The sequence below is a fragment of the Pseudophryne corroboree genome, chromosome 11 (genome assembly GCF_028390025.1).
Source record: "Pseudophryne corroboree isolate aPseCor3 chromosome 11, aPseCor3.hap2, whole genome shotgun sequence".
Classification (NCBI taxonomy): Eukaryota; Metazoa; Chordata; class Amphibia; order Anura; family Myobatrachidae; genus Pseudophryne; species Pseudophryne corroboree.
In genome coordinates, this window is record NC_086454.1 from 184,933,700 (window position 1) to 184,960,532 (window position 26,833).

The 26,833-nt window shown below is 34.9% G+C and overlaps 10 non-coding genes across 10 annotated transcripts; all 10 read right to left on the reverse strand.

Annotated features, from left to right (window-relative positions):
• Positions 1-1,276: 1,276 nt before the first annotated feature.
• Positions 1,277-1,349, reverse strand: TRNAL-UAA (transfer RNA leucine (anticodon UAA)). The gene has a single exon. It is a non-coding gene; the product is annotated as a tRNA-Leu (tRNA).
• A 1,925-nt stretch (positions 1,350-3,274) lies between these two features.
• Positions 3,275-3,347, reverse strand: TRNAV-UAC (transfer RNA valine (anticodon UAC)). Its single transcript has one exon. It is a non-coding gene; the product is annotated as a tRNA-Val (tRNA).
• Positions 3,348-5,272: 1,925 nt separating this feature from the next.
• Positions 5,273-5,345, reverse strand: TRNAV-UAC (transfer RNA valine (anticodon UAC)). The gene has a single exon. It is a non-coding gene; the product is annotated as a tRNA-Val (tRNA).
• Positions 5,346-7,270: 1,925 nt separating this feature from the next.
• On the reverse strand, positions 7,271-7,343 carry TRNAV-UAC (transfer RNA valine (anticodon UAC)). Its single transcript has one exon. It is a non-coding gene; the product is annotated as a tRNA-Val (tRNA).
• Positions 7,344-9,270: 1,927 nt separating this feature from the next.
• TRNAV-UAC (transfer RNA valine (anticodon UAC)) lies at positions 9,271-9,343 on the reverse strand. The gene has a single exon. It is a non-coding gene; the product is annotated as a tRNA-Val (tRNA).
• Positions 9,344-11,271: 1,928 nt separating this feature from the next.
• TRNAV-UAC (transfer RNA valine (anticodon UAC)) lies at positions 11,272-11,344 on the reverse strand. Its single transcript has one exon. It is a non-coding gene; the product is annotated as a tRNA-Val (tRNA).
• A 1,925-nt stretch (positions 11,345-13,269) lies between these two features.
• On the reverse strand, positions 13,270-13,342 carry TRNAV-UAC (transfer RNA valine (anticodon UAC)). Its single transcript has one exon. It is a non-coding gene; the product is annotated as a tRNA-Val (tRNA).
• Positions 13,343-15,270: 1,928 nt separating this feature from the next.
• Positions 15,271-15,343, reverse strand: TRNAV-UAC (transfer RNA valine (anticodon UAC)). Its single transcript has one exon. It is a non-coding gene; the product is annotated as a tRNA-Val (tRNA).
• Positions 15,344-17,271: 1,928 nt separating this feature from the next.
• Positions 17,272-17,344, reverse strand: TRNAV-UAC (transfer RNA valine (anticodon UAC)). Its single transcript has one exon. It is a non-coding gene; the product is annotated as a tRNA-Val (tRNA).
• Positions 17,345-26,236: 8,892 nt separating this feature from the next.
• Positions 26,237-26,309, reverse strand: TRNAV-UAC (transfer RNA valine (anticodon UAC)). The gene has a single exon. It is a non-coding gene; the product is annotated as a tRNA-Val (tRNA).
• Between the last annotated feature and the right edge of the window lie 524 nt (positions 26,310-26,833).

Genomic DNA, 26,833 nt, shown 5'->3' on the forward strand with positions numbered 1-26,833 from the left:
TTTTAATATGTACGCAATTAAGCAGCATGACTTAGTCGTGAAAAAATGCAGAAAATATGGTCAGTTTATCGAGAACCTCCAAGCACCACGCAGTGCACTATTATAGTAGGCTGAGATTTTTTTTTATCTTGGCTGACCGATTCAATAACCGAAGGAGTGTGTTTGTGACCATCAGTTGTCTGGTTTATCGGAAAAACACCAAATGGTCATTTAAAAACACTACCCAGTAAAACAGGATGAGCAACCAATTTTTTGCAATTTACTTTAATAATTGTATAGTGGGTACATAGATAAAGACAGTTGTAACATGGTTGACCAAACTTGCATTACCCAACATTTAAAATAAAACTTTAGTAAAGAGCAATGTGTGCAATGTTGAATAAACCTACATATTCCCATTTTAAATAAAGATTTTTTGAAGCTTGTCAAGTGAATATTTATAATTTGAAAAACTATATACACAAAAATCATTATTTCTAACATTTTGAACAATTATCATCTGCAGGTGTCACACTTATCAAAAACACTTTTCAGTGATTTTTCTTGCCATGTTACCAAAAAGTGCCTGTATTACAAATACTACATATAAATAAATGCCCTTTCACAACATAACTTAGGCATAATACTCGAAAAAGACTTTAGTAATAATCAATATACTATCTATCCAGAAGTCAAATCTATCAGCATTTTTGCTAAACTTGCACATAGTAATTATGGAAATATTTATTTACATTTAAAGTAAATGATCTGGAAGTGAATATTAGCTACATCAAAACATGATTGCAGTTTATCATGCATTAATCATGCAATACCAAACCTTGGCAGCATTATCAAGTTGCTAGTGAAGTCATGTGAACAGTGAAGTCCTGGAAAGAATAGCTGTGCTTTGGTGAACTGGTGATGGAAATGTTGGTTTAAGTGATTTATTTAACTGTACTCAGTTAAGATGATTTATGGAAAAATGTAGTTAGATATGATACTACAATTTATTTGTTTACTATAAATGAAATATATGATACATTGCTACCAATTTCTTATAAAACAAGAAGATTATTTGAATCTGCTCCAGATTTTTAATCAGTTGTTTGCTGTAATAAGTTATTTTATAATTAAAAGCTAATAGATATTACAAATAACATTTATTTCCATATTTAGAGAGGAAATTGAATTTTGTAAGTGAACAAATGACATATTTCACATTGAGCAGTAGCAGGTCAGATGTTATAAGAATGATAGTGAAGAAAATTTTCATAAGTCATAAATTAGTGCAAAAATATGGTTCCACTGGGGATTGAACCCAGAACTTTCTGCGTTTAAAGCAGATGTGATAACCACTACACTATGAAACCAATATGCAATACAAAAACAAACTGTTCAATTTTTTGGTTGTCCTGACAGTCGTAGTGATTTTTTGTAAACTGTTCTGGATTATCGGTGAAACGTCAAAGTGATTGTTCTTTCATTATATATAATTTTTTTTTTAAAAAGAGCACCATATTTTTGGCAAATTGACCCAATACTTAATAGTGGTACACCTAGCTAAAGAAAGTTATAGCCTGGTTGACCAACCTTGCATAATTAAACATTTAATATTAATCTTTATTAAAAAGCAATGACTGCAATGATAAATAAATGTGTATATCCATTTTAAAGTAAGCATTTTGCAAAGTTTTTTAAGTGATAATTTTTAATTTGAAGAAAACAAATATACAAAATTCTTTATTTCTAACATCTTGACCAATTATTATCTACTGTAAGTACTCTTATCAAGATCACATTTTACTGGATTTTTTAATAAATATGGGTTCACTTGGGATTGAACCTAGGACTTTATCTGTGTAAAGCAGATGTGCTAACCACTATGCTATGAAACCACAACATAGATTGTTTTTACACTAGAAGAAATTTTTGGTCATCTTGACAATCAAATGCCCCAAAATCTGAGGTACACACTAAGTGATTTTGTTTAAAAATCCAATGATATGTCACACAACACTGAATTTTCATATGTCCGCAATTAAGCAGCATGACTTAGTCGTGAAAAAATGCAGAAATATGGTCAGTTTATCGAGAACCTCCAAGTACCACACAGTGCACTATTATAGTAGGCTGAGATTTTTTTTTATCTTGGCTGACCGATTCAATAACCGAAGGAGTGTGTTTGTGACCATCAGTTGTCTGGTTTATCGGAAATACACCAAATGGTCATTTAAAAACACTACCCAGTAAAACAGGATGAGCAACCAATTTTTTGCAATTTACTTTAATAATTGTATAGTGGGTACATAGATAAAGACAGTTGTAACATGGTTGACCAAACTTGCATTACCCAACATTTAAAATAAAACTTTAGTAAAGAGCAATGTGTGCAATGTTGAATAAACCTGCATATTCCCATTTTAAATAAAGATTTTTTGAAGCTTTTCAAGTGAATATTTATAATTTGAAAAACTATATACACAAAAATCATTATTTCTAACATTTTGACCAATTATCATCTGCAGGTGTCACACTTATCAAAATCACTTTTCAGTGATTTTTCTTGCCATGTTACCATAAAGTGCCTGTATTACAAATACTACATATAAATAAATGCCCTTTCACAACATAACTTAAGCATAATACTCGAAAAAGACTAGTAATAATCAATATACTATCTATCCAGAAGTCAAATCTATCAGCATTTTTGCTTAACTTGCACATAGTAATTATGGAAATATTTATTTACATTTAAAGTAAATGATCTGGAAGTGAATATTAGCTACATCAAAACATGATTGCAGTTTATCATGCATTAATCATGCAATACCAAACCTTGGCAGCATTATCAAGTTGCTAGTGAAGTCATGTGAACAGTGAAGTCCTGGAAAGAATAGCTGTGCTTTGGTGAACTGGTGATGTAAAAATTTGGTTTAAGTGATTTATTTAACTGTACTCAGTTAAGATGATTTATGGAAAAAGGTAGTTAGATATGATACTACAATTTATTTGTTTACTATAAATGAAATATATGATACATTGCTACCAATTTCTTATAAAACAAGAAGATTATTTGAATCTGCTCCAGATTTTTAATCAGTTGTTTGCTGTAATAAGTTATTTTATAATTAAAAGCTAATAGATATTACAAATAACATTTATTTCCATATTTAGAGAAGAAATTGAATTTTGTAAGTGAACAAATGACATATTTCACATTGAGCAGTAGCAGGTCAGATGTTATAAGAATGATAGTGAAGAAAATTTTCATAAGTCATAAATTAGTGCAAAAATATGGCTCCACTGGGGATTGAACCCAGGGCCTTCTGCGTGTAAAGCAGATGTGATAACCACTACACTATGAAACCAATATGCAATACAATAACAAACTGTTCAATTTTCTGGTTGTCCTGACAGTCGTAGTGATTTTTTGTAAACTGTTTCGGATTATCGGTGAAACGTCAAAGTGATTGTTCTTTCATTATATATAATTTAAAAAAAAACAGAGCACCATATTTTTGGCAAATTGACCCAATACTTAATAGTGGTACACCTAGCTAAAGAAAGTTATAGCCTGGTTGACCAACCTTGCATAATAAAACATTTAATATTAATCTTTATTAAAAAGCAATGACTGCAATGATAAATAAATGTGTATATCCATTTTAAAGTAAGCATTTTGCAAAGTTTTTTAAGTGATTATTTTTAATTTGAAGAAAACAAATATACAAAATTCTTTATTTCTAACATCTTGACCAATTATTATCTACTGTAAGTACTCTTATCAAGATCACAGTTTACTGGATTTTTTAATAAATATGGGTTCACTTGGGATTGAACTCAGGACTTTCTCCGTGTAAAGCAGATATGCTAACCACTATGCTATTAAACCACAACATAAACTGTTCTCACACTAGAAGATATTTATGGTCATCTTGACAATCAAATGCCCCAAAATCTGAGGTACACACTAAGTGATTTTGTTTAAAAATCCAATTATATGTCGCACAATACTGAATTTCCATATGTCCGCAATTAAGCAGCATGACTTAGTCATGAAAAAATGTAGAAAATATGGTCAGTTTATCGAGAACCTCCAAGTACCACATAGTGCACTAATATAGTAGGCTGAGATTTTTTTTATCTTGGCTGACCGATTCAATAACCGAAGGAGTGTGTTTGTGACCATCAGTTCTCTGGTTTATCGGAAATACACCAAATGGTCATTTAAAAACACTACCCAGTAAAACAGGATGAGCAACCAATTTTTTGCAATTGACTTTAATAATTGTATAGTGGGTACATAGATAAAGACAGTTGTAACATGGTTGACCAAACTTGCATTACCCAACATTTAAAATAAAAATTTAGCAAAGAGCAATGTGTGCAATGTTGAATAAACCTGCATATTCCCATTTTAAATAAAGAATTTTTGAAGCTTTTCAAGTGAATATTTATAATTTGAAAAACTATATACACAAAAATCATTATTTCTAACATTTTGACCAATTATCATCTGCAGGTGTCACACTTATCAAAATCACTTTTCAGTGATTTTTCTTGCCATGTTACCATAAAGTGCCTGTATTACAAATACTACATATAAATAAATGCCCTTTCACAACATAACTTAAGCATAATACTCGAAAAAGACTTTAGTAATAATCAATATACTATCTATCCAGAAGTCAAATCTATCAGCATTTTTGCTAAACTTGCACATAGTAATTATGGAAATATTTATTTACATTTAAAGTAAATGATCTGGAAGTGAATATTAGCTACATCAAAACATGATTGCAGTTTATCATGCATTAATCATGCAATACCAAACCTTGGCAGCATTATCAAGTTGCTAGTGAAGTCATGTGAACAGTGAAGTCCTGGAAAGAATAGCTGTGCTTTGGTGAACTGGTGATGGAAATGTTGGTTTAAGTGATTTATTTAACTGTACTCAGTTAAGATGATTTATGGAAAAAGGTATTTAGATATGATACTACAATTTATTTGTTTACTATAAATGAAATATATGATACATTGCTACCAATTTCTTATAAAACAAGAAGATTATTTGAATCTGCTCCAGATTTTTAATCAGTTGTTTGCTGTAATAAGTTATTTTATAATTAAAAGCTAATAGATATTACAAATAACATTTATTTCCATATTTAGAGAAGAAATTGAATTTTGTAAGTGAACAAATGACATATTTCACATTGAGCAGTAGCAGGTCAGATGTTATAAGAATGATAGTGAAGAAAATTTTCATAAGTCAGAAATTAGTGCAAAAATATGGTTCCACTGGGGATTGAACCCAGGACCTTCTACGTGTAAAGCAGATGTGATAACCACTACACTATGAAAACAATATGCAATACAATAACAAACTGTTCAATTTTCTGGTTGTCCTGACAGTCGTAGTGATTTTTTGTAAACTGTTTCGGATTATCGGTGAAACGTCAAAGTGATTGTTCTTTCATTATATATAATTTTTTAAAAAACAGAGCACCATATTTTTGGCAAATTGACCCAATACTTAAAAGTGGTACACCTAGCTAAAGAAAGTTATAGCCTGGTTGACCAACCTTGCATAATTAAACATTTAATATTAATCTTTATTAAAAAGCAATGACTGCAATGATAAATAAATGTGTATATCCATTTTAAAGTAAGCATTTTGCAAAGTTTTTTAAGTGATTATTTTTAATTTGAAGAAAACAAATATACAAAATTCTTTATTTCTAACATCTTGACCAATTATTATCTACTGTAAGTACTCTTATCAAGATCACATTTTACTGGATTTTTTAATAAATATGGGCTCACTTGGGATTGAACCCAGAACTTTTTCTGTATAAAGCAGATGTGCTAACCACTATGCTATGAAACCACAACATAAACTGTTTTTACACTAGAAGAGATTTTTGGTCATCTTGACAATCAAATGCCCCAAAATCTGAGGTACACACTAAGTGATTTTGTTTAAAAATTCAATGATATGTCACACAACACTGAATTTTCATATGTCCGCAATTAAGCAGCATGACTTAGTTGTGAAAAAATGCAGAAAATATCGTCAGTTTATCAAGAACCTCCAAGTACCACACAGTGCACTATTATAGTAGGCTGAGATTTTTTTTATCTTGGCTGACCGATTCAATAACCGAAGGAGTGTGTTTGTGACCATCAGTTGTCTGGTTTATCGGAAATACACCAAATGGTCATTTAAAAACACTACCCAGTAAAACAGGATGAGCAACCAATTTTTTGCAATTTACTTTAATAATTGTATAGTGGGTACATAGATAAAGACAGTTGTAACATGGTTGACCAAACTTGCATTACCCAACATTTAAAATAAAACTTTAGTAAAGAGCAATGTGTGCAATATTGAAAAAATCTGCATATTCCCATTTTAAATAAAGATTTTTTGAAGCTTTTCAAGTGAATATTTATAATTTGAAAAACTATATACACAAAAATCATTATTTCTAACATTTTGACCAATTATCATCTGCAGGTGTCACACTTATCAAAATCACTTTTCAGTGATTTTTCTTGCCATGTTACCATAAAGTGCCTGTATTACAAATACTACATATAAATAAATGCCCTTTCACAACATATCTTAAGCATAATACTCGAAAAAGACTTTAGTAATAATCAATATACTATCTATCCAGAAGTCAAATCTATCAGCATTTTTGCTAAACTTGCACATAGTAATTATGGAAATATTTATTTACATTTAAAGTAAATGATCTGGAAGTGAATATTAGCTACATCAAAACATGATTGCAGTTTATCATGCATTAATCATGCAATACCAAACCTTGGCAGCATTATCAAGTTGCTAGTGAAGTCATGTGAACAGTGAAGTCCTGGAAAGAATAGCTGTGCTTTGGTGAACTGGTGATGGAAATGTTGGTTTAAGTGATTTATTTAACTGTACTCAGTTAAGATGATTTATGGAAAAATGTAGTTAGATATGATACTACAATTTATTTGTTTACTATAAATGAAATATATGATACATTGCTACCAATTTCTTATAAAACAAGAAGATTATTTGAATCTGCTCCAGATTTTTAATCAGTTGTTTGCTGTAATAAGTTATTTTATAATTAAAAGCTAATAGATATTACAAATAACATTTATTTCCATATTTAGAGAAGAAATTGAATTTTGTAAGTGAACAAATGACATATTTCACATTGAGCAGTAGCAGGTCAGATGTTATAAGAATGATAGTGAAGAAAATTTTCATAAGTCAGAAATTAGTGCAAAAATATGGTTCCACTGGGGATTGAACCCAGGACCTTCTACGTGTAAAGCAGATGTGATAACCACTACACTATGAAACCAATATGCATTACAATAACAAACTGTTCAATTTTCTGGTTGTCCTGACAGTCGTAGTGATTTTTTGTAAACTGTTCCGGATTATCGGTGAAACGTCAAAGTAATTGTTCTTTCATTATATATAATTTAAAAAAAAAAACAGAGCACCATATTTTTGGCAAATTGACCCAATACTTAATAGTGGTACACCTAGCTAAAGAAAGTTATAGCCTGGTTGACCAACCTTGCATAATTAAACATTTAATATTAATCTTTATTAAAAAGCAATGACTGCAATGATTAATAAATGTGTATATCCATTTTAAAGTAAGCATTTTGCAAAGTTTTTTAAGTGATTATTTTAAATTTGAAGAAAACAAATATACAAAATTCTTTATTTCTAACATCTTGACCAATTATTATCTACTGTAAGTACTCTTATCAAGATCACATTTTACTGGATTTTTTAATAAATATGGGTTCACTTGGGATTGAACCCAGGACTTTCTCTGTGTAAAGCAGATGTGCTAACGACTATGCTATGAAACCACAACATAAACTGTTCTTACACTAGAAGAGATTTTTGGTCATCTTGACAATCAAATGCCCCAAAATCTGAGGTACACACTAAGTGATTTTGTTTAAAAATCCAATGATATGTCACACAACACTGAATTTTCATATGTCCGCAATTAAGCAGCATGACTTAGTTGTGAATAAATGCAGAAAATATCGTCAGTTTATCAAGAACCTCCAAGTACCACACAGTGCACTATTATAGTAGGCTGAGATTTTTTTTATCTTGGCTGACCGATTCAATAACCGAAGGAGTGTGTTTGTGACCATCAGTTGTCTGGTTTATCGGAAATACACCAAATGGTCATTTAAAAACACTACCCAGTAAAACAGGATGAGCAACCAATTTTTTGCAATTTACTTTAATAATTGTATAGTGGGTACATAGATAAAGACAGTTGTAACATGGTTGACCAAACTTGCATTACCCAACATTTAAAATAAAACTTTAGTAAAGAGCAATGTGTGCAATATTGAAAAAATCTGCATATTCCCATTTTAAATAAAGATTTTTTGAAGCTTTTCAAGTGAATATTTATAATTTGAAAAACTATATACACAAAAATCATTATTTCTAACATTTTGACCAATTATCATCTGCAGGTGTCACACTTATCAAAATCACTTTTCAGTGATTTTTCTTGCCATGTTACCATAAAGTGCCTGTATTACAAATACTACATATAAATAAATGCCCTTTCACAACATATCTTAAGCATAATACTCGAAAAAGACTTTAGTAATAATCAATATACTATCTATCCAGAAGTCAAATCTATCAGCATTTTTGCTAAACTTGCACATAGTAATTATGGAAATATTTATTTACATTTAAAGTAAATGATCTGGAAGTGAATATTAGCTACATCAAAACATGATTGCAGTTTATCATGCATTAATCATGCAATACCAAACCTTGGCAGCATTATCAAGTTGCTAGTGAAGTCATGTGAACAGTGAAGTCCTGGAAAGAATAGCTGTGCTTTGGTGAACTGGTGATGGAAATGTTGGTTTAAGTGATTTATTTAACTGTACTCAGTTAAGATGATTTATGGAAAAAGGTAGTTAGATATGATACTACAATTTATTTGTTTACTATAAATGAAATATATGATACATTGCTACCAATTTCTTATAAAACAAGAAGATTATTTGAATCTGCTCCAGATTTTTAATCAGTTGTTTGCTGTAATAAGTTATTTTATAATTAAAAGCTAATAGATATTACAAATAACATTTATTTCCATATTTAGAGAAGAAATTGAATTTTGTAAGTGAACAAATGACATATTTCACATTGAGCAGTAGCAGGTCAGATGTTATAAGAATGATAGTGAAGAAAATTTTCATAAGTCAGAAATTAGTGCAAAAATATGGTTCCACTGGGGATTGAACCCAGGACCTTCTACGTGTAAAGCAGATGTGATAACCACTACACTATGAAACCAATATGCATTACAATAACAAACTGTTCAATTTTCTGGTTGTCCTGACAGTCGTAGTGATTTTTTGTAAACTGTTCCGGATTATCGGTGAAACGTCAAAGTAATTGTTCTTTCATTATATATAATTTAAAAAAAAAAACAGAGCACCATATTTTTGGCAAATTGACCCAATACTTAATAGTGGTACACCTAGCTAAAGAAAGTTATAGCCTGGTTGACCAACCTTGCATAATTAAACATTTAATATTAATCTTTATTAAAAAGCAATGACTGCAATGATTAATAAATGTGTATATCCATTTTAAAGTAAGCATTTTGCAAAGTTTTTTAAGTGATTATTTTAAATTTGAAGAAAACAAATATACAAAATTCTTTATTTCTAACATCTTGACCAATTATTATCTACTGTAAGTACTCTTATCAAGATCACATTTTACTGGATTTTTTAATAAATATGGGTTCACTTGGGAGTGAACCCAGGACTTTCTCTGTGTAAAGCAGATGTGCTAACGACTATGCTATGAAACCACAACATAAACTGTTCTTACACTAGAAGAGATTTTTGGTCATCTTGACAATCAAATGCCCCAAAATCTGAGGTACACACTAAGTGATTTTGTTTAAAAATCCAATGATATGTCACACAACACTGAATTTTCATATGTCCGCAATTAAGCAGCATGACTTAGTTGTGAAAAAATGCAGAAAATATCGTCAGTTTATCAAGAACCTCCAAGTACCACACAGTGCACTATTATAGTAGGCTGAGATTTTTTTTTATCTTGGCTGACCGATTCAATAACCGAAGGAGTGTGTTTGTGACCATCAGTTGTCTGGTTTATCGGAAATACACCAAATGGTCATTTAAAAACACTACCCAGTAAAACAGGATGAGCAACCAATTTTTTGCAATTTACTTTAATAATTGTATAGTGAATACATAGATAAAGACAGTTGTAACATGGTTGACCAAACTTGCATTACCCAACATTTAAAATAAAACTTTAGTAAAGAGCAATGTGTGCAATATTGAAAAAATCTGCATATTCCCATTTTAAATAAAGATTTTTTGAAGCTTTTCAAGTGAATATTTATAATTTGAAAAACTATATACACAAAAATCATTATTTCTAACATTTTGACCAATTATCATCTGCAGGTGTCACACTTATCAAAATCACTTTTCAGTGATTTTTCTTGCCATGTTACCATAAAGTGCCTGTATTACAAATACTACATATAAATAAATGCCCTTTCACAACATAACTTAAGCATAATACTCGAAAAAGACTTTAGTAATAATCAATATACTATCTATCCAGAAGTCAAATCTATCAGCATTTTTGCTAAACTTGCACATAGTAATTATGGAAATATTTATTTACATTTAAAGTAAATGATCTGGAAGTGAATATTAGCTACATCAAAACATGATTGCAGTTTATCATGCATTAATCATGCAATACCAAACCTTGGCAGCATTATCAAGTTGCTAGTGAAGTCATGTGAACAGTGAAGTCCTGGAAAGAATAGCTGTGCTTTGGTGAACTGGTGATGGAAATGTTGGTTTAAGTGATTTATTTAACTGTACTCAGTTAAGATGATTTATGGAAAAAGGTAGTTAGATATGATACTACAATTTATTTGTTTACTATAAATGAAATATATGATACATTGCTACCAATTTCTTATAAAACAAGAAGATTATTTGAATCTGCTCCATATTTTTAATCAGTTGTTTGCTGTAATAAGTTATTTTATAATTAAAAGCTAATAGATATTACAAATAACATTTATTTCCATATTTAGAGAAGAAATTGAATTTTGTAAGTGAACAAATGACATATTTCACATTGAACAGTAGCAGGTCAGATGTTATAAGAATGATAGTGAAGAAAATTTTCATAAGTCATAAATTAGTGCAAAAATATGGCTCCACTGGGGATTGAACCCAGGACCTTCTGCGTGTAAAGCAGATGTGATAACCACTACACTATGAAACCAATATGCAGTACAAAAACACACTGTTCAATTTTTTGGTTGTCCTGACAGTCGTAGTGATTTTTTGTAAACTGTTCCATATAATCGGTGAAACGTCAAAGTGATTGTTCTTTCATTATATATAATTTAAAAAAAACAGAGCACCATATTTTTGGCAAATTGACCCAATACTTAATAGTGGTACACCTAGCTAAAGAAAGTTATAGCCTGGTTGACCAACCTTGCATAATTAAACATTTAATAGTAATCTTTATTAAAAAGCAATGACTGCAATGATAAATAAATGTGTATATCCATTTTAAAGTAAGCATTTTGCAAAGTTTTTTAAGTGATTATGTTTAATTTGAAGAAAACAAATATACAAAATTCTTTATTTCTAACATCTTGACCAATTATTATCTACTGTAAGTACTCTTATCAAGATCACATTTTACTGGATTTTTTAATAAATATGGGTTCACTTGGAATTGAACCCAGGACTTAATCTGTGTAAAGCAGATGGGCTAACCACTATGCTATGAAACCACAACATAAACTGTTCTTACACTAGAAGAGATTTTTGGTCATCTTGACAATCAAATGCCCCAAAATCTGAGGTACACACTAAGTGATTTTGTTTAAAAATCCAATTATATGTCACACAACACTGAATTTTCATATGTCCGCAATTAAGCAGCATGACTTAGTCGTGAAAAAATGCAGAAAATATGGTCAGTTTATCGAGAACCTCCAAGTACCAAACAGTGCACTATTATAGTAGGCTGAGATTTTTTTTTATCTTGGCTGACCGATTCAATAACCGAAGGAGTGTGTTTGTGACCATCAGTTGTCTGGTTTATCGGAAATAAACCAAATGGTCATTTAAAAACACTACCCAGTAAAACAGGATAAGCAACCAATTTTTTGCAATTTACTTTAATAATTGTATAGTGGGTACATAGATAAAGACAGTTGTAACATGGTTGACCAAACTTGCATTACCCAACATTTAAAATAAAACTTTAGTAAAGAGCAATGTGTGCAATGTTGAATAAACCTGCATATTCCCATTTTAAATAAAGATTTTTTGAAGCTTGTCAAGTGAATATTTATAATTTGAAAAACTATATACACAAAAATCATTATTTCTAACATTTTGACCAATTATTATCTGCAGGTGTCACACTTATCAAAATCACTTTTCAGTGATTTTTCTTGCCATGTTACCATAAAGTGCCTGTATTACAAATACTACATATAAATAAATGCCCTTTCACAACATAACTTAGGCAGAATACTCGAAAAAGACTTTAGTAATACTCAATAAACTATCTATCCAGAAGTCAAATCTATCAGCATTTTTGCTAAACTTACACATAGTAATTATGGAAATATTTATTTACATTTAAAGTAAATGATCTGGAAGTGAATATTAGCTACATCAAAACATGATTGCAGTTTATCATGCATTAATCATGCAATACCAAACCTTGGCAGCATTATCAAGTTTCTAGTGAAGTCATGTGAACAGTGAAGTCCTGGAAAGAATAGCTGTGCTTTGGTGAACTGGTGATGGAAATGTTGGTTTAAGTGATTTATTTAACTGTACTCAGTTAAGATGATTTATGGAAAAGGGTAGTTAGATATGATACTACAATTTATTTGTTTACTATAAATGAAATATATGATACATTGCTACCAATTTCTTATAAAACAAGAAGATTATTTGAATCTGCTCCAGATTTTTAATCAGTTGTTTGCTGTAATAAGTTATTTTATAATTAAAAGCTAATAGATATTACAAATAACATTTATTTCCATATTTAGAGAAGAAATTGAATTTTGTAAGTGAACAAATGACATATTTCACATTGAGCAGTAGCAGGTCAGATGTTATAAGAATGATAGTGAAGAAAATTTTCATAAGTCATAAATTAGTGCAAAAATATGGTTCCACTGGGGATTGAACCCAGGACCTTCTGCGTGTAAAGCAGATGTGATAACCACTACACTATGAAACCAATATGCAATACAAAAACAAACTGTTCAATTTTTTGGTTGTCCTGACAGTCACAGTGATTTTTTGTAAACTGTTCCATATAATCGGTGAAACGTCAAAGTGATTGTTCTTTCATTATATATAATTTAAAAAAAAAACAGAGCACCATATTTTTGGCAAATTGACCAAATACTTAATAGTGGTACACCTAGCTAAAGAAAGTTATAGCCTGGTTGACCAACCTTGCATAATTAAACATTTAATATTAATCTTTATTAAAAAGCAATGACTGCAATGATAAATAAATGTGTATATCCATTTTAAAGTAAGCATTTTGCAAAGTTTTTTAAGTGATTATGTTTAATTTGAAGAAAACAAATATACAAAATTCTTTATTTCTAACATCTTGACCAATTATTATCTACTGTAAGTACTCTTATTAAGATCACATTTTACTGGATTTTTTAATAAATATGGGTTCACTTGGGATTGAACCCAGGACTTTCTCTGTGTAAAGCAGATGGGCTAACCACTATGCTATGAAACCACAACATAAACTGTTCTTACACTAGAAGAGATTTTTGGTCATCTTGACAATCAAATGCCCCAAAATCTGAGGTACACACTAAGTGATTTTGTTTAAAAATCCAATTATATGTCACACAACACTGAATTTTCATATGTCCGCAATTAAGCAGCATGACTTAGTCGTGAAAAAATGCAGAAAATATGGTCAGTTTATCGAGAACCTCCAAGTACCACACAGTGCACTATTATAGTAGGCTGAGATTTTTTTTTTATCTTGGCTGACCGATTCAATAACCGAAGGAGTGTGTTTGTGACCATCAGTTGTCTGGTTTATCGGAAATACACCAAATGGTCATTTAAAAACACTACCCAGTAAAACAGGATAAGCAACCAATTTTTTGCAATTTACTTTAATAATTGTATAGTGGGTACATAGATAAAGACAGTTGTAACATGGTTGACCAAACTTGCATTACCCAACATTTAAAATAAAACTTTAGTAAAGAGCAATGTGTGCAATGTTGAATAAACCTGCATATTCCCATTTTAAATAAAGATTTTTTTAAGCTTTTCAAGTGAATATTTATAATTTGAAAAACTATATACACAAAAATCATTATTTCTAACATTTTGACCAATTATCATCTGCAGGTGTCACACTTATCAAAATCACTTTTCAGTGATTTTTCTTGCCATGTTACCATAAAGTGCCTGTTTTACAAATACTACATATAAATAAATGCCCTTTCACAACATAACTTAAGCATAATACTCGAAAAAGACTTTAGTAATACTCAATAAACTATCTATCCAGAAGTCAAATCTATCAGCATTTTTGCTAAACTTGCACATAGTTATTATGGAAATATTTATTTACATTTAAAGTAAATGATCTGGAAGTGAATATTAGCTACATCAGAACATGATTGCAGTTTATCATGCATTAATCATGCAATACCAAACCTTGGCAGCATTATCAAGTTGCTAGTGAAGTCATGTGAACAGTGAAGTCCTGGAAGGAATAGCTGTGCTTTGGTGAACTGGTGATGGAAATGTTGGTTTAAGTGATTTATTTAACTGTACTCAGTTAAGATGATTTATGGAAAAAGGTAGTTAGATATGATACTACAATTTATTTGTTTACTATAAATGAAATATATGATACATTGCTACCAATTTCTTATAAAACAAGAAGATTATTTGAATCTGCTCCAGATTTTTAATCAGTTGTTTGCTGTAATAAGTTATTTTATAATTAAAAGCTAATAGATATTACAAATAACATTTATTTCCATATTTAGAGAAGAAATTGAATTTTGTAAGTGAACAAATGACATATTTCACATTGAGCAGTAGCAGGTCAGATGTTATAAGAATGATAGTGAAGAAAATTTTCATAAGTCATAAATTAGTGCAAAAATATGGTTCCACTGGGGATTGAACCCAGGACCTTCTGCGTGTAAAGCAGATGTGATAACCACTACACTATGAAACAAATATGCAATACAAAAACAAACTGTTTAATTTTTTGGTTGTCCTGACAGTCGTAGTGCTTTTTGTAAACTGTTCTGGATTATCGGTGAAACGTCAAAGTGATTGTTCTTTCATTATATATAATTTAAAAAAACAGAGCACCATATTTTTGGCAAATTGACCCAATACTTAATAGTGGTACACCTAGCTAAAGAAAGTTATAGCCTGGTTGACCAACCTTGCATAATTAAACATTTAATATTAATCTTTATTAAAAAGCAATGACTGCAATGATAAATAAATGTGTATATCCATTTCATTTTAAAGTAAGCATTTTGCAAAGTTTTTTAAGTGATATTTAATTTGAAGAAAACAAATATACAAAATTCTTTATTTCTAACATCTTGACCAATTATTATCTACTGTAAGTACTCATATCAAGATCACATTTTACTGGATTTTTTTTAATAAATATGGGTTCACTTGGGATTGAACCCAGGACTTCCTTTGTGTAAAGCAGATGCGCTAACCACTATGCTATGAAACCACAACATTAACTGTTCTTACACTAGAAGAGATTTTTGGTCATCTTGACAATAAAATGCCCCAAAATCTGAGGTACACACTAAGTGATTTTGTTTAAAAATCCAATTATATGTCACACAACACTGAATTTTAATATGTCCGCAATTAAGCAGCATGACTTAGTCGTGAAAAAATGCAGAAAATATGGTCAGTTTATCGAGAACCTCCAAGTACCACACAGTGCACTATTATAGTAGGCTGAGATTTTTTTTTATCTTGGCTGACCGATTCAATAACCGAAGGAGTGTGTTTGTGACCATCACTTGTCTGGTTTATCGGAAATACACCAAATGGTCATTTAAAAACACTACCCAGTAAAACAGGATAAGCAACCAATTTTTTGCAATTTACTTTAATAATTGTATAGTGGGTACATAGATAAAGACAGTTGTAACATGGTTGACCAAACTTGCATTACCCAACATTTAAAATAAAACTTTAGTAAAGAGCAATGTGTGCAATGTTGAATAAACCTGCATATTCCCATTTTAAATAAAGATTTTTTGAAGCTTTTCAAGTGAATATTTATAATTTGAAAAACTGTATACTCAAAAAATCATTATTTCTAACATTTTGACCAATTATCATCTGCAGGTGTCACACTTATCAAAATCACTTTTCAGTGACTTTTCTTGCCATGTTACCATAAAGTGCCTGTATTACAAATACTACATATAAATAAATGCCCTTTCACAACATAACTTAAGCATAATACTCAAAAAAGACTTTAGTAACAATCAATATACTATCTATCCAGAAGTCAAATCTATCAGCATTTTTGCTAAACTTGCACATAGTAATTATGGAAATATTTATTTACATTTAAAGTAAATGATCTGGAAGTGAATATTAGCTACATCAAAACATGATTGCAGTTTATCATGCATTAATCATGCAATACCAAACCTTGGCAGCATTATCAAGTTGCTAGTGAAGTCATGTGAACAGTGAAGTCCTGGAAAGAATAGCTGTGCTTTGGTGAACTGGTGATGGAAATGTTGGTTTAAGTGATTTATTTAACTGTACTCAGTTAAGATGATTTATGGAAAAAGGTATTTAGATATGATACTACAATTTATTTGTTTACTGTAAATGAAATATATGATACATTGCTACCAATTTCTTATAAAACAAGAAGATTATTTGAATCTGCTCCAGATTTTTAATCAGTTGTTTGCTGTAATAAGTTATTTTATAATTAAAAGCTAATAGATATTACAAATAACATTTATTTCCATATTTAGAGAAGAAATTGAATTTTATAAGTGAACATATGACATATTTCACATTGAGCAGTAGCAGGTCAGATGTTATAAGAATGATAGTGAAGAAAATTTTCATAAGTCATAAATTAGTGCAAAAATATGGTTCCACTGGGGATTGAACCCAGGACCTTCTGCATGTAAAGCAGATGTGATAACCACTACACTATGAAACCAGTATGCAATACAAAAACAAACTGTTCAATTTTTTGGTTGTCCTGACAGTCGTAGTGATTTTTTGTAAACTGTTCCGGATTATCGGTGAAACGTCAAAGTGATTGTTCTTTCATTATATATAATTTTAAAAAAAACAGAGCACCATATTTTTGGCAAATTGACCAAATACTTAATAGTGGTACACATAGCTAAAGAATGTTATAGCCTGGTTGACCAACCTTGCATAATTAAACATTTAATATTAATCTTTATTAAAAAGCAATGACTGCAATGATAAATAAATGTGTATATCCATTTTTGAATCAATAGTTTTTTATTGAGAAAACAGAATCACTTTTATGGGGTACAGAACAAAAAAAGGGGGGTGATACAACACTACATTGCAAGGGTAGATATGGAAGGGATACAGAGGTATGGGGGGGGGGGGGGAATGAGCATCCAGACTGAAATTGGGGGGGTAGTACATCAGTACCGAACAAACATTATGCATCAGTTAGGTTAAGACACACAGAAAATCATTACAATGCTGTAAGGGGATAATAATCTAGTTCTAGAGGTTAAAGCTAACAGGTGTAGATTGGGAGAAGACATTGAGGGGAATCAAAGCTGGGGTCGTCTCTCAACAGGCAAGGGGGGTATAGAACCACCCTGTTATAGGAGAGAGCGGTAGTAGACGGCATCACATAGATTCAGGCCCTGTCGGGTTGGACAGTTGAACTAGAAGGGGTTGGGGTGGGGTTATGAGAGTAATGAGACCCTTCAGTCGAGGTGATATAGCGGTGCCACGGGGACCAGCGTGTTTTGAGGGAAGTAGAGTTGAGAGATGAGGAGGTACATTCTGTTTCCATGAGGAAGTGGTGGTTCATCTTATGGATCACTCTTAACAGGGTGGGGGATGTGGGTTGTTTCCACATTTGAGCCAGGTTGGCACGGGCGGCTATCAAGATGTGGCCTAGGACATATCTAGCCGGGGGTGGGACTGAGGGGGGGACAACTTGAAGTAATGCTAGGGTCGGGTCTGGCGTAATTTGAATTGACAAAACGTTGTTTATTAGATCAAATACCTCTAACCAGTAATTAATGATCTTTGGGCACGTCCAGAATATATGGAAGATATGGCCTATCGAGCCGCACAATCTCCAGCACTTATTGCTATGGGAGGGCCAAAATTTATGAATTCGGTCTGGGGTCTGGTACAATCTGTTTACTAGTTTTATATGCATTTCAGTGTGGTTTAAACACTGGGACATAGAGTACGAGGTTAAGAAGACTTGGCGCCAGTCGTTTGGGGATAGGGTTCTTCCCAAGTCCTGTTCCCATTTTAATTGGGCGCTAGACTTGGAAGGGGAAGTAGGGGTTATCCGTAGGTTGTACCAGTATGTTATGTCGCCTTTGGATTCGGGTAAGGAGAGGCGGGCAAAAAGGGTGTAGGAAGTTGTGTGTAGCGTTGAGTAGGTAGGAGGGATCGTCCTCCACCAGTGTGCCACTTGCATATAGTGGAAGAGTTCTGTGGGTGGGAGAGAGTACTGCAACTGGAGAGAGGAGAAGGGTTTTAGAGAGAGTCCATCGAGTAGGTCGCCTAAGTATAGTATCCCAGCTCGTCTCCATTTAGTTAGATTGAGATGGGGAATCATCAGTGCTAGGGTGGTGATGGATATCTGGGGGATATGGGAAATAGGGGGTATTAAGGAGGCCGATAATTTGTCCCAGGTTTGTAGTGAAGCCTGCGTGGAGGGGAGGAGGTTTAAGTGAGTAGGTCGGAGCGATTTTGGGATGCGGAAAAGATCAGCTAAAGGGATTGGGTTTGCTCGAATTTGTTCCAGCTCCATCCAACCGATGTGTGGGTGGGCTGTGAAGTAATGTTTAATGGGGGCCAGGAGAGAAGCTTCTTGGTATAGGGGAATATTAGGTATATTAAGGCCTCCATATGCTCTCGGCAGGACCATTCTTGAGAGAGCCATCGAGGGTGGTTTAGAAGACCAGATATATTTCGACATGATAGAAGAGCAAGATTGGATGTACTTCTTCGGAAAGGGGTATGGAATCGTGCGAAAGAGGTACATTAGCTTGGGTAGCAGGGACATCTTAAATGCCGCCATACGTCCCAGCCATGAAACCTCATAGGATGACCAGGATTTCGTAAGTGCTTCCAAAGACTCTATCAGCGGGGCGAGGTTGACAGAGAAGACGTCTGTAATGGAGACAGGGATGTTGATACCCAGGTATTTTATTGTGTGTTTCCGCCAGTTATACGGGAAGGAGGTTTGGAGTGTAGAGATGGAGTGAGATAGGTTAAAGGGAAGGGCGTCTGTTTTGGTAGTGTTAAGTTTATAGTAAGATGCGAGGCTATAGGCATCCAGGACTGAGTGTAAGACAGGAAGAGTTGTGGTGGGGTTAGAGATGAAGAGGAGGACATCGTCTGCGAAGAGGCTTAGTTTATGGGAAGACGTACCGAATTGGAGTGCCGGGATGTGGGGATTCTCTCGTATTTTAGTTGCTAGGGGTTCAATTGACAGGACGAAAATTAGAGGTGATAGGGGGCAGCCTTGTCTGGTGCCATTTGTGATGGGGAAAGGGTCGGACAAGAAGCCTCCGTTGAACACTCGGGCCGTAGGAGAGCTGTATAGTGCTAGAATAGAGGTTAGGATGCGATCTCTAAATCCGAATCTGAGGAGAGTTTCACGCATGTATGACCAATTTAATCTGTCAAAGGCCTTCTCTGCATCTAGAGATAGTAAGAGAAGGCCCTGGTCCCCAGATATGGAGTCTATTAGGTTGAAGACCCGGCGCGTGTTATCAGATGCTTGCCTCCCAGGGACGAAGCCAGTCTGGTCCGGGTGTATCAGCGATGGGAGGAATCTGTTAATGCGTGTTGCAATCATTTTGGCATAGAATTTGATGTCGCAATTGAGTAGTGCTATTGGACGGTAGTTATGTACATAGGCGGGGTCTTTTCCTGGTTTAGGGATAGTGACAATTCGCGCTTCTAGGAGTTCCGGGGGGAGGGAACCGTGATCTGAAAATGTATTGTAGAGCGCAGTCAGGTGGGGAGAGAGGACGTCATGAAAAGTGGCATAGAAGTCAGAAACAAAGCCGTCTGGGCCAGGGGTTTTATTCCTAGGGGTGGCTTTAATAGCGGCGGAGATTTCAGCCGTCGACCAAGGGGCATTAAGTGAAGACAGCTGATCTTGTGTGAGAGTAGGAAGAGAAAGGTTTTCTAAGAAAGAAGAAATAGACGGGGGGGTGGGTTGGGGAGTGGAAGGGTCAGTTGCTAAGTTATATAATTTGGCGTAATATTCTGCAAATTGATTCGTTATATCTTTGGGGTTCAAGATTTTTTGTTTGGTGGCAGAATAAATGCATTTAATCCTGTTCCTGGCTTGTTGAACACGTAATTTCCGTGCCAACATTTTGCCAGCTTTATTGCCTAGAAGGTAGAATTTGTGGCGCATTCTGTTAAGAGCCGCTTGGGTGCGGGCGAGGAGCAACTTTTGGAGCTGGCCACGAACATTAGAGATCTCGTTTTTAAGGATTTTGGAGGGATGGGCTATATTCTTAGCTTCAAGGTCTATCAGGTCAGCTTCTAGTGTCTTCTGCATTTGGTGGGCCTGTTTTTTGAGGGTAGCGCCAGCCTGGATTGCGGCTCCACGGGTAACGGCTTTAAAAGCACACCAGTGGTTAATAGGGGTAGTATCTTGGGGGGAATTAGTAGCTAAATAAGAGTCAATGGAGTCGGAGATTATTTTTTTAGACACATGGTTATGTAATAGGTAAGGGTATAAGCGCCATTGGCGGGGAGGGTTATAAGTACCCTGGAGATTCCATTTCCAGAGAACTGGGGCGTGATCAGACCATGTAATTGGTAGAATATCAACGTCTTTAGTTCTCTGGAGAGACCATTTATCACACAAGATCAAGTCTATTCTAGAGTAAGAGTTGTGGACCAGTGAGTGGAATGTGTATTCCCGACCCGAGGGGTTATGTGTTCTCCAGACATCATAAAGGTCAAATTCCGCAAGCAGATTGCGAAAGGCCAGGGAGGGGCCAGAGAGGGTAGTGGGTACAGTTTGGGAGAATTGGCGGGACTTGTCCATTTTAGGGTCGAGAACAAGGTTATAGTCACCCAAGACTACCAGAGAACCCTTTAGTGTATTGCGTATAATGAGGAATAATTTCCGTAGGAAGGGGACCTGGTTAGAGTTAGGTGCATACAGGGATACCAGGGTAACCGGCTTGTCATCCAGGAGGCCAGTGAGAATAAGATAACGGCCATTTTTGTCTGAAAGTTGAGACTGTAGGGAAAAGGAGACATTTTTGCTAAAAAGAATAGCTACCCCATTCCTCTTGGATGGGCCATTGGCATAGTATCCCACAGGGAAGTGACTATTCTTAAAAAGGGGAGGGTTAGCAGAAGAAAAGTGTGTTTCTTGTAGTGCTACAACATCAGCTTTTTGCTGGTGGAAGGAGGAGAGGGCCAGCCTACGCTTATTGGGCGAGTTCAGTCCTTTGACATTTAAAGATATAAGGTTCAGCATTGTAAACATATGTTAGACATGAGAAAGAAGAATCTATCTTGATCTACTGTAGCGTACCTGTACCGCGTACTGATGGGCAGTTGTGACCGGGGAAATGAATCAAGTCTGGAGCTCAGGGGAGGAGGGAGCATGCGGGAATTGCATGGGTTGGGTTGAAAACAGGGGAGTAGGAGGTAAACATCAAAAAGAAAAGGTCCGGTATATTGGACCTGCATGACTACTGCAGGGAAGGGGAAAAAGATTCGGGGGTTTGCAGTAGTACAGAAAAAGGTGGAGGCGGGCTGGGTGAACATGCACCGCCACTCCAATATAATTACTGATATAACAAGAATAAAGCACGTACATCTAGTGTAAATTTCACTAATTAACCGGGAGGTGCGTTATGGGGCACCAACAGGGATTTAGTGGGTAGTAATCAGCGGGCAAAGCATCGCCCCTTAATAGGAAACAACATTTAAACAACATGTGAAAGAGTAAGCCTGTAACTTGTAGACCAAGGAGGAAAACATGTAATAAGTCGTATTATGTCCTTTGGAGGAAGAAAAACAGAAAAAGTACTTATATCTTCCCAAGACGGGGTAGGAGGTCTACAATCTCCGTGATCCGGAGGTGTCAGTGAGTAAATTTTGAGAGGACCCGATGTGGCGGTCCGGTGGCTCAAGAGGGCGCCCAGTCTTGTCGGACAGTGGTAGCTCTTATCGAGGTAGGCGGCTTCGGGATAGAGATGTCCCAGTCCATCAAAAGCTTCACCCCCGCATCTAGGGAGGAAATTATATAGGTCGAATCTTCGTACGAGACTATCAATTTAACTGGGAATCCCCAGCGGTAGTGGATGTCGTGGGACCTCAATGCCAGGGTGATGGGGGTAAAAGCACGTCTCTTTGCAATAGTAGCAGCTGAGAAATCTTGAAATATCTGAAGTCCCCCCAAAGTATCGGAGTTCTTGGATTCTCTAGCGGCCCTCATAATACGCTCCTTAACTGGGAAGAAATGAACACGAAGGAGGGTGTCTTTAGGGAGGTCAGATGAAACGGTACGGGGTCTAGGGAGTCGGTGGATGCGGTCGATCATGAGCTCCGAGGTGTCCGCCGTTGGGAGAAGCTTCCTAAATAAGGCAGTGGCGTAGGATTCCAGTTCTGAGTTGGTAACTGAGTCTGGGATGCCTCTAATTTTGATATTATTCCGCCTTGACCTGTCCTCCATATCTGCCAGTTTGGATTTGAATTGGTCCAGGTCTTGTTGTTGACGATCATGGGATGAAAGCAGGTCATTGTGGGAGGCGACCAGTTCTTCCATCTTACGTTCTAGATGGTCTGTTCTGTCTCCCAATGCTACCAGTTCAGTCTTGACCTCGCGGACGGCAGAGGTCAGATCCTTAGAAAGTTCAGACTTGAAGGCGGAGAGAATCTGACATAGGGATCTCACAGTTAGGGGGGCATCCGATTCGCAATCCACACCTGACATTGAGAGAGCAGAAGTTAGGACACTAGATCCCGTGGGGTCCGGCATGGCGGAGGGGGAGGAGACATTTTGTAGAGGGGAAATTTGGAGGGACTTTTGAGTGGAGTAGGAGACCTTGGGGGGTATTATCTCCTTGTTTTTTTTAGGAGCCATTTCTCGTCGGTAATAGCGCGTGTAGGAGGCACAAAGAGACGTACTTCAGGGGTGGGTCCAATCAGCTGATAGTGGTGAAACAGGAGAACTCAGTCACATTGGTGGTGTGTACGTGTTATTCAGATGAACATGAGTGGCGGTGCACAATTTGGAGAGCACTCACATTGCAGAGGTCTTCCAGATATAAGGCATCGGGATCGTAGAGTGGGAGGATTAAGAGTATAGGGGTGGAACAAAGTAGGTCAGAGTTATGCCCAAATCCGTTATTCCGGGAGAGCAGGGAGTCTCGTCCCGTGGGCGGTACGGCAGGGGCTGTCGATGATCTGCGATCCCCAACCCCACAGGGCTTGAGGTGGTCTAGGGACCGGCTGTAGGGTTTGGCATTGCCAGCACGTATTCACTGGAGCGTCGACCCCGACTCCCCACTGAAAGGGGTGCTTATTATGTATGTAGCTAAGTTGAACTCCTTCAGTGTTGGAGTGTGGGGAAAAGGCTGGGGTGCAGAGATATCCCGCTGGTGTACTTCCCAATCAAGGGGGGCCTTAGTAGGAGAAGTTCTCAGACCCTGTGATGGGATGAGGGGAGAGGATCGTGGGCAGCGTGTCTAGTTTGTGTGAAAACTGTGAGAACTGTTTCACTTACTTTCTGGCTGTGGAATCCAAGATGGCCGCCGTCATACAGCAAGGCAGGGGATCTAACACAGCAGTCCCGTTTCCAGGGGACAGGCAGCGATTCCACACTGTCCCAAAGGTGCCCAAGGGTCCAAGGCAGGCTGGAGGAGGTATGGGGGAGCTCCTGGTCTCAAAGAGGAGTAGCAGCATGTCCCGTTTCGGCCGCGTTCCGGCCCCGGAGCTCGGCGCCGGGGGAGCTCCGAAATCTAGGCCCCGGCTTCAGGATGGATGGTAGGCCTCAGCCGTTAAACAGGTCGGAGGGGCCTCCTGATGATGCCCCTGTGCAAGGGTCCCTGGTCACAGTCGCGGGTAGTGCTGTGTGGGGTTGTTTAGGTGCAGGGGCCAGCAATTATAGGTAGTTTTAACCTTTTTTTTGCTGGAGCTCCTTTGCTGCACAGCTCTCCAGGTTAACGCTCAGGCCACGCCCCCGTGTATATCCATTTTAAAGTAAGCATTTTGCAAAGTTTTTTAAGTGATTATGTTTAATTTGAAGAAAACAAATATACAAAATTCTTTATTTCTAACATCTTGACCAATTATTATCTACTGTAAGTACTCTTATCAAGATCACATTTTACTGGATTTTTTAATAAATATGGGTTCACTTGGGATTGAACCCAGGACTTTATCTGTGTAAAGCAGATGTGCTAACCACTATGCTATGAAACCACATCATAAACTATTCTTACACTAGAAGAGATTTTTGGTCATCTTGACAATCAAATGCCCCAAAATCTGAGGTACACACTAAGTGATTTTGTTTAAAAATCCTATTATATGTCACACAACACTGAATTTTCATATGTCCGCAATTAAGCAGCATGACTTAGTCGTGAAAAAATGCAGAAAATATGGTCAGTTTATCGAGAACCTCCAAGTACCACACAGTGCACTATTATAGTAGGCTGAGATTTTTTTTAATCTTGGCTGACCGATTCAATAACCGAAGGAGTGTGTTTGTGACCATCAGTTGTCTGGTTTATCGGAAATACACCAAATGGTCATTTAAAAACACTACCCAGTAAAACAGGATGAGCAACCAATTTTTTGCAATTTACTTTAATAATTGTATAGTGGGTACATAGATAAAGACAGTTGTAACATGGTTGACCAAATTTGCATTACCCAACATTTAAAATAAAACTTTAGTAAAGAGCAATGTGTGCAATGTTGAATAAACCTGCATATTCCCATTTTAAATAAAGATTTTTTGAAGCTTGTCAAGTGAATATTTATAATTTGAAAAACTATATACACAAAAATCATTATTTCTAACATTTTGAACAATTATCATCTGCAGGTGTCACACTTATCAAAAACACTTTTCAGTGATTTTTCTTGCCATGTTACCAAAAAGTGCCTGTATTACAAATACTACATATAAATAAATGCCCTTTCACAACATAACTTAGGCATAATACTCGAAAAAGACTTTAGTAATACTCAATATACTATCTATCCAGAAGTCTAATCTATCAGCATTTTTGCTAAACTTGCACATAGTAATTATGGAAATATTTATTTACATTTAAAGTAAATGATCTGGAAGTGAATATTAGCTACATCAAAACATGATTGCAGTTTATCATGCATTAATCATGCAATACCAAACCTTGGCAGCATTATCAAGTTGCTAGTGAAGTCATGTGAACAGTGAAGTCCTGGAAAGAATAGCTGTGCTTTGGTGAACTGGTGATGGAAATGTTGGTTTAAGTGATTTATTTAACTGTACTCAGTTAAGATGATTTATGGAAAAAGGTAGTTAGATATGATACTACAATTTATTTGTTTACTATAAATGAAATATATGATACATTGCTACCAATTTCTTATAAAACAAGAAGATTATTTGAATCTGCTCCAGATTTTTAATCAGTTGTTTGCTGTAATAAGTTATTTTATAATTAAAAGCTAATAGATATTACAAATAACATTTATTTCCATATTTAGAGAAGAAATTGAATTTTGTAAGTGAACAAATGACATATTTCACATTGAGCAGTAGCAGGTCAGATGTTATAAGAATGATAGTGAAGAAAATTTTCATAAGTCATAAATTAGTGCAAAAATATGGTTCCACTGGGGCTTGAACCTAGGACCTTCTGCGTGTAAAGCAGAAATGATAACCACTACACTATGAAACCAATATGCAATACAAAAACAAACTGTTTAATTTTTTGGTTGTCCTGACAGTCGTAGTGCTTTTTGTAAACTGTTCTGGATTATCGGTGAAACGTCAAAGTGATTGTTCTTTCATTATATATAATTTAAAAAAAACAGAGCACCATATTTTTGGCAAATTGACCCAATACTTAATAGTGGTACACCTAGCTAAAGAAAGTTATAGCCTGGTTGACCAACCTTGCATAATTAAACATTTAATATTAATCTTTATTAAAAAGCAATGACTGCAATGATAAATAAATGTGTATATCCATTTCATTTTAAAGTAAGCATTTTGCAAAGTTTTTTAAGTGATTATATTTAATTTGAAGAAAACAAATATACAAAATTCTTTATTTCTAACATCTTGACCAATTATTATCTACTGTAAGTACTCATATCAATATCACATTTTACTGGATTTTTTTTAATAAATATGGGTTCACTTGGGATTGAACACAGGACTTCCTTTGTGTAAAGCAGATGCGCTAACCACTATGCTATG